Source organism: Rhinopithecus bieti, unplaced genomic scaffold (genome assembly GCF_001698545.2).
Source record: "Rhinopithecus bieti isolate Rb0 unplaced genomic scaffold, ASM169854v2 scaffold_1012, whole genome shotgun sequence".
In the NCBI taxonomy this organism is placed as follows: Eukaryota; Metazoa; Chordata; class Mammalia; order Primates; family Cercopithecidae; genus Rhinopithecus; species Rhinopithecus bieti.
In genome coordinates, this window is record NW_016803312.1 from 2,104,734 (window position 1) to 2,113,385 (window position 8,652).

General features: G+C 45.5%; 1 protein-coding gene across 8 annotated transcripts in view; it reads left to right on the forward strand.

The window, feature by feature from the left end:
- The window catches only part of FRMD4A (FERM domain containing 4A), a 367,189-nt gene that overhangs the window by 104,368 nt on the left and 254,169 nt on the right, over nucleotides 1-8,652 (forward strand). The gene's annotated exons all lie outside the window — the stretch shown is intronic.

The following is an 8,652-nucleotide window of genomic DNA, read 5'->3' on the forward strand; positions in this document are numbered from 1 at the left end:
TTTTTTTGAGACAGGGTCTCACTGTGTCGCTTAGGCTGGGGTGCAGTGGCATGATCTCAGCTGACTGTAACCTCCCGTGCTCAAGTGATTCTCCTGCCTCGCCTCCTTAGTAACAGGGATTGCAGGCACCTGCCACCACACCTGGCTAATTTTTGTATTTTTAGTAGAGATGGGGTTTCACTATGTTGGCCAGGCTGGTCTCAAACTCCTGACCTCAATTGATCCACCCACCTCGACCTCCCAAAGTCCTGGGATTACAAGTGTGAACCACCACTCCCGGCCCTATTCTTATTAGTACATATTTCTGAGTAAATAAACAGAAACGGCTTGGGACAGAGCTAGCCAAAGGTACTCGAGTGTACTTAGAATGTTAACCTATATTACACCGTGGTACTCACTGGAATGCAGGTACTCCCAGGGGCTCCAAGGTACATTAATTAGCTTGTGATGTTTTGATTGACTCTTGTCTGCGTTTCAGAAAGCCTTGCTCTGGGTTTTGGTTGCCATGAGTTGCAGTCTAAATCATGATTCCCAGCCAGGAAAAATAATAAACAACTATCTAATGTAATGAGAACCCCACAAAACTATAAAACTTAGCTGTTTGTGCAAAAAAAAACAAAACAAAACAAAATAAAACACAGCCATTGGATAATTTCTTCCTACACCCCAGGGACGCTGGTTTTAAGTACTTGATCACAGGCCATGCATGAGAGGAGAGAGAATTATTCCCTTTTGATTGAAGTGGTTCAGAATTGGCCTCTAATTGACCTGGGAATAGGAAGCAAAGAGGATTGGGTATAAAAATATAATAGGGTTCACTTGAAACCAGCCAGGCACTTTAACCTGCCCCAGACAGGTCTCTCTCCATTTTTAAAACCCGGTTGACAAATGAAAGGAAAAGTTGCCAGTGTTATTCACTGGAAACACAGACAATGGAATGTAAACCTATGTCCATATGGTACAGGTTAGGAACTGATGGAACGACACAGAAGACTATCAATTCCCAGGTGTCTTCCGCTGTAGCTGGGAACTCCATCCACAGTGAATAGTGAATACAAAGTAATTCTGTGGCCATGCTGCCTGCGACCGCCAGGGTATTTCATGTGTACAGCCTGTGGCAGGCAAGTGTGGACAATAAGAGCTCAAGCCTCCAAAGGACGACTCTGGGTTCAAATCTGATCAGCAGAGTCCTCTCAGGCACGTGGCTTCATCTACTTTTTTGTTGTAGAGACAGGTCTGTCACCCAGGCTGGAATGCAGTGGTGTGATCATAGCTCACGGCAGCCTTAAACTGCTGCACTGAAGCGACCCTCCCGCCTCAGCCTGCCAGAAAAAGTGCTGGAATTACAGGTGTGAGCCACCACACCTGGCCCACTTCACCTTTTTAAATCCCAAGTGCCTTGTCTGTAGAAAAGGGATAGAACAGTTTCTACCTCACAGGAATCCCATGATGATTAAATTGACTAAAGTTTGGAGAGCTCTAGCACTGCCTAATACAGAGTACATACTCAACACAATGTTAGCTGTTCATTATTATCAGTTGTGTGGTTTTGGAAACAGTATGTGTTGAACCCATAGTCTTCATAAGGCTGGAAATAGATATCATTAGGCTCATTCTATTTTATGTTATAGACAGGGTCTTGCTGTGTCACCCAGGCTGGAGTGCAGAGGTGCAATCACAAACTTCTGGGCTCAAGTGATCCTCCCACCACATCCTCCCAAATAGCTGAGACTAGAGGTGCATGCCACCAAACCCAGCTAATTTTTAAAATTTTTTTGTAGAGACAGGGGTCTCGCTAGGTAGCCCAGGCTGGTCTCAAATTCCTAACCTCAAGTGATCCTCCCACCTCGGGCCTCCAAAGAGCGGGGATTACAGGTGTGAGCCACGGTGCCCAGCTCCCAGGCTCATTTTAAAGGTGAGAAACAGCTTCAATAAGAGGCTCATTCAAGGTTGCCCTGGAAAAGGAGTCTGAGACTGCCCAATGGGATTAGCTGCAAGGACACGATTACACAACCCAGCCTCAGGTCCTCCCTTACCTTGTCTCCAGTCCTCAGCTCAGCAGGTACACAAAGGCTTGAGTGGGAGAGATCTTTTTCCACCAACAGTGAGGCCCTAGCAAAGATCAGAGCTGAACCATCATCTCTTAATTGTCCCACGTATCCTGGTCAGAGAAGGTGTGACTTCCAATCCTAGAGCTAAGAACCTGGCACTTGTTATTAGTGGAGAAGGTGGAATTTTTGCTCCCTCACTTTGAGCATACACACAAAAAAATCACATTAATTTATTTCTCTAAACCCAATTAAATTTGACTACATCCTCACTCATTGGAATGACAAGAATTTGCATCCTCTTCCCTCTCTCTCAGGTCACCTTGGACCTCCAAACAGGGAAGTGGTCTCTTGTCATCAATTTCTTGTTTTGTTTTGTTTTGAGATGGAGTCTCGCTCTGTCGCTCTGTCACCCAGATTGGAGTACAGCGGCAGTCTCGGCTCACCACAACCTCCACCTCCCGGGTTCAAGCAATTCTTCTGTCTCAGCCTCCCGAGCAGCTGGGACTACAGGCACACCCCACCACACCCGGCTGACTTTTATATTTTTAGTAGAGACAGTTTTTCACTATGTTGACCAGGCTGGTCTCAAACTCCTGACCTCAGGTGATCCGTCCACCTCGGCCTCCCAAAGTGCTGGGATTACAGGCATGAGCCACTGTGCCCAGCCTCTTGTCATCAGTCTAATAGAGCTGTCACTAAGATGCTTGGGGCAAAAGGACTGCCGGTCCATTTCGAAGCCAGACTCCAACCTTCTTGACTGAACTCCAGGATCCTTTGATGTGCCTAAGACACATTTTTAGCTTTTGTTTCTTTGTTTGTTTGTTTCGAGTTAGAGTCTCTGTCGCCCAGGCTGGAGTGCAATGGCAGATCTCGGCTCACTGCAGCCTCTGCCTCCTGGGTTCAAGCAATTCTCCTGCCTCAACCTCCCGAATAGCTGGGATCACAGACACCTGCCACCACACCTGGCTAATTTTTTGTATTTTTAGTAGAGACAGGGTTTCACCATGTTAACCAGGCTGGTCTTGAACTCCTGGCCTCAGGTGATCCACCCACCTTGGCTTCCCAAAGTGCTGGGATTACAGGTATGAGCCACTGCACCTATGTGTTTAAATTGTAAGGCACATATCTTAGAATCTAGCCCGCAACTCACAGGCCATGCACTGCCCCATCAGGTGGTCTGCCCCTTCTTGAGGCACTCAGCAGGCATACGGTCTCGTGTTATCTTCCCATCATGTACAGATGTTCTCTCTTCCTTCTTTTGGGAGTGCTATCGCCCTTTTCCATTCCTTCCTACCTCCCTCATTTCCAAACCTCAGAGCACATCTCCTCTCTTTAAGAGTTCAGTTCTCGGCCGGGTGCGGTGGCTCAAGCCTGTAATCCCAGCACTTTGGGAGGCCGAGACGGGCGGATCACGAGGTCAGTAGATCGAGACCATCCCAGCTAACATGGTGAAACCCCGTCTCTACTAAAAAAAAATACAAAAAACTAGCGGGGCGAGGTGGTGGGCGCCTGTAGTCCCAGCTACTTGGGAGGCTGAGGCAGGAGAATGGCGTAAACCTGGGAGGCGGAGCTTGCAGTGAGCTGAGATCCGGCCACTGCGCTCCAGCCTGGGCGACAGAGCGAGACTCCGTCTCAAAAAAAAAAAAAGAGANAGCCACACACACGCCTCTGCCCCCCCACCTGGGGCACAAAGGAAGACCCCCCCCCGGGAAAAAAACAAAAAAAAAAAAAAGAGAAAATTCAGTTTTTTCCTAAAAAAAGCCCCTTTAGTCTGTGAAAAAAAAGCAAGAGTTACCCCACGTTTTCATCTCTCCAAACCCTGCTGACCCACGGAAAGAACAAAAGGAAAAGTATTTCTACTGCTTCCCTCTTCCCCAGCAAGGACAGCAAAACACAAGGCAAAGGCCTGTGAACCAGCCTGCCATGTTTCTCTTTTCAGAAAGACTCTTCGAAAAGTATTAAACTCAAGCTGAAAATGGAAGCACTCTAAATTCTTTAGTCACGACTACATGTTAGGGCTGGTCAGCGACCCAACACTTTGCAAAAGATTCTTTGATTCATGGCCATTTATGCCTAGTGTTCCGTTTTTGGAATGCCATGTAACTCAACAATGGGACATAATAACATTTTCTCTCTTCAAATTCTTGTTCCTTGAATTTTTCTAGGTAATATACATGAATTTCACGCAAATTCAAAAATTTGCAACCTCAGGCATAAACGGAGTTAAACCTTTGCAAGTAGCTGCCTGAATTTTCAGTAGTAGAATCGGCTACTCTTCAGTGAACAGACCATTATGGAGTTGTGACTGGCAAAGCTTTTTATGTCAATTCCAAAGATAACCACTGGTGAAACAGGGAATCTATTTCTTTTATGTTTTCATTTCCAGGTAACTTAAGTTTCAGTTTTATTTTATTCATCAAGTTTTACCATGACCTATTTCTTTTTTTTTTTTTTTTTTTAACTTCAAGTTCTGGGACATATGTGCAGAACGTGCAGGTTCGTTACATAGGTATACATGTGCTATGGTGGTTTGCTGCACCTATTAACCCACCATCTAGGTTTTAAGCCCCGTATGCATTAGGTATTTGTCCTAATGCTCTCTATCTCCTTGACCACCAGCCCCTGACAGGCCACAGTGTGTGATGTTCTCCTCCCTGTGTCCATGTGTTCTCATTGTTCAACTCCCACTTGTGAGTGAGAACATGCGGTGTTTGGTTTTCTGTTCCTGCATTAGTTTCCTGAGAGTGATGGCTTCCAGCTTCATCCATGTCCCTGCAAAGGACATGAACTCATTCTTTTTTATGGCTGCATAGTATTCCATGGTGTATATGTACCACATTTTCTTTATCCAGTCTATCATCAATGGGCATTTGGGTTGGTTCCAAGTCTTTGCTATTGTAAATAGTGCTGCAATAAACATATATGTGTATGCATCTTTATAGTAAAATGATTTATAATCCTTTGGGTATATACCCAGTAATGGGATTGCTGGGTCAAATGAGATTTCTGGTTCTAGATCCTTGACGAATCGCCACACTGTCTTCCATAATGGTTGAACTAGTTTACAGTCCCACCAACAGTGTAAAAGCATTTCTATTTCTCCACAGCCTCGCCAGCACCTGTTGTTTCCTGACTTTTTAATGATCGCCATTCTAACTGGTGTGAGATGATATCTCATTGTGGTTTTGATTTGCATTTCTCTAATGACCAGTGATGATGAGCTTTTTTTTTCATATGTTTCTTGGCTGCATAAATGTCTTCTTTTGAGAAGTGTCTGTTCATATCCTTTGCCCACTTTCCAATGGACTTGTTTTTTTCTTGTAAATTTGTTTAAGTTCCTTGTAGATTTTGGATATTGGACCTTTGTCAGATGGGTAGATTGCAAAAATGTTCTCCCATTCTGTAGGTTGCCTGTTCAGTCTGATGATAGTTTCTTTTGCTGTGCAGAAGTTCTTTAGTTTAATTAGATCCCATTTCTCAATTTTGACTTCTGTTGCAATTGCTTTTGGTGTTTTAGTCACCATGACATATTTCTGTTAGTACTTCAAATTCTTCGAATACAGCTTTTCTTCCCTCAATTCTTATTTATTTCCAGTCCAGGCCCCCAAATACAAAAGGTTTTGGGAGGGGTAAAGAGATCTTGTGCCAGGTACTAGTTCTGGTTGTGGGGATACAGTGAAAACATGGCACATACACGCCATAGAATACTATGCAGCCATAAAAAAGAATGAGATCATGTCCTGTGCAGGGACATGGATGGAGCTGGAGGCCATTATCCTTAGCAGACTAACACAGGAGGAAACCAAATTATGCATGTTCTCATCTATAAATGGGAGCTAAACGATGAGAACACATGGACACATAGAGGGGAACAACACACAATCAGGCTTATCACAGGGTGGAGGGTAAGAGGAGAGAGAGAGAGGATCTGGAAAAATAACTAATGGGTAATACCTCAATGACAAAATAATTTGTACAACAAACCTCCATGACACTAGTTTACCTATGCAACAAACCTGCACGTGTACCCCTGAACTTAAATAAAAGTGAAAAGAAAAAAAGCCCCACAAGGATTATTCTTACTCAGCCAGACCCTGTTCTAAGTGCTTTACATATATGAACTCATTTAATCCTCATAACAGCCCTACAAGGTAGGCAATATTATTGTCCCCATTTCATAGATGAATGTTCTCAACTGAGGCACAGAGAGGTCAAGAAACTCGCCTAAGCTTGCACAGCTAGTAGGTGGCCCAGGCAAGATTCAAGCCCAGGCAGAATGACCTCAGTCTGTGCCCATCACACAGGGCAGTGAATCCTGATGGTGGCTAAGTGTTAAGAAAAAAATAAAGAGGAAGGTGATACCTTAAGCACCTGGGGGAAATCCACTCCCCAGGTGCTGATCACCGAAGGTTATCTAAGAGGCAGCGTTTTTGCTAGAACCTGAAAGACGACCAGGAGCCAGCTACCCAACGAGTGGGGTAGGGAGCAGGGCCTGGCCTTCCAGACAGGGGAAGCAGGAAATGTGAATAATATGTGATGAAGACAAAGAGGATGTGGCAGGAGCAGTGAGAAGCCACCCGCAGTTGTTAAGCAGAGCAGTGATGTGATCTGAGCTCTTTCTCCAGCCCGGGCTGCTGGGTGACGGGTGGATGCGTGACCTGGAACATACAGAGCCCTGGAAGAGGGTTCTGTAGCTGGAGGGTAGGGGCTGACATGGTTTTGGGTGGGCCGGGTGGCAAAAGATAAGACTGGATGGCCAGGGGGGCCTGGTACTCAGGACCTTATAGCCATCAGACAGAATATGGGCATTTTGTCCCTAAAGCCAGGGAAGCCCTGAACGGATTTAAAACAGAAGTTACGGGATCAGACCTGGGATTTAGGAGAATTGCTCCAGCTGGAGTGGAGAAGGCATCTGAGAGAGATAAGATCAGCACCCATTCACAAGGCTACTAGAGACATCCTGGTGAAAGATGATGTGGCCTGAGCGTGCCTGGGGACAGCAGTTGCTCACTCAGCTCCAGGCACTGTTGGGATAAGGGGCTGCTCTCATGACCTTTCAAGAGGTAGTTACGAGGACAGGCTCCGTGATCAGGTGAACGTGAGGAATGAGAGAAAGGAGGGAGGGAAATCTCTATCCCTGTTTCTGGCTTTGGGGAGGAGGAGGGAGCCTGCTGTTTACTAAGAGAGGGAGCCTAGAGGCAGGATTGGCCAGTGAGGCAAGTTCAGTTTAGGACATGCAGAAGATGTCAGTGGCCAAGGCAGAAAGCAGTAGGTGTAGATGCGGATACAATTCAACAACTCCTGTAAGGTTGGAAACAAAATATTGGAAGAGAAATGTATGTCTGAGTTGGTGGCTCATGCCTGTAATCCCAACACTTTGGCCAGGCGGGTGGATCACCTGAGGTGAGGAGTTCAAGACCAGCCTGGCCAACATGGCAAAACCCTGCCTGTACTAAAAAATACTAAAAAAAATTAGCTGGGCGTGGTGGCGGGTGCCTGTAATCCCAGTTACACAGGAGGCTGAGGCAGAAGAATCGCTTGAACCCAAGAGGGGAGGTTGCAGTGAGACGAGATTGTGCCACTGCACTACAGCCTGAGTGACAGAGATGGACTCTGTCTCAAAAAAACAAACAAAAAAATGTTGTAGGTCTGAACATTTCCTCATTGTCCATTAGTAGGTATTGCAGTCAAAACAAATCAGGACTAGAACTAGTCTGCATGCAAAGAAACAATATTCCCTCTGAGGACCTCAGAACACAAGGGGATGGGCTCCAATTGCATTACCAAAAAATGGGGTTTTGCATTGGAATAACCCTCACAGACTTTAGAGAGAGGTACCTGAGAATCCCATTCAAACCTGGCTTCAGATCATCAAGTCTCCAGTCAGCTTGAAAGAAGACAGGTAGTTAAGACCAGCCTGGGCAACATGGCAAAATCCTGTCTCTACAAAAAATACAAAAATTAGCAGGGCGTGGTGGGGTGTGCCTGTGGTCCCAGTTACTTAGGAGGCTGAGGCAGGAGGATCACTTGAGCCCAGGAGGGGGAGGTTGCAATGAGCCGTGATCACACCACCACACTCCAGCCTGGGTGACAGAGTGAAACTGTCTGTATAACAAACAAACAAACAAACAAACACAACACAGGTACTCCTTAACACCAGCGTTCAACTTTTTCTCCAATGCTAACTGTATGCCCAATTCCCTTTCTATTGATTGTGAGGCCTTTTGAACTGATAAAAATGTTTGCCAGTGTTGTTTAGAAAACAACACAGGACCTATGACAGTAAAAAGGTAAAATTTTCTGTCAGCTGGAAGATAGGGTGTGAGCAATTTCTTTTTATTACAAAGTTTGTAAGTCCTCAGAGCCTACCGGTCTCCTGGAAATGATGTTTCTAGATCTACCAACTACTAGATCAACAATGATGGGAGGAAAAGCAGTCTCTCCCCTGAAGAGAGGATGGGTGCAGGTTGGAAATTCAAGAGACGCACGGGTTCTAGAGAAAGATTTTATCCCAGAAACAAGTCGGCTTTTGCTAAGTGGAGGCTCTTGCCAGCATCCCCTTTTATGTTATCACCATGTTTTGACAATTCATGAAAAAAAA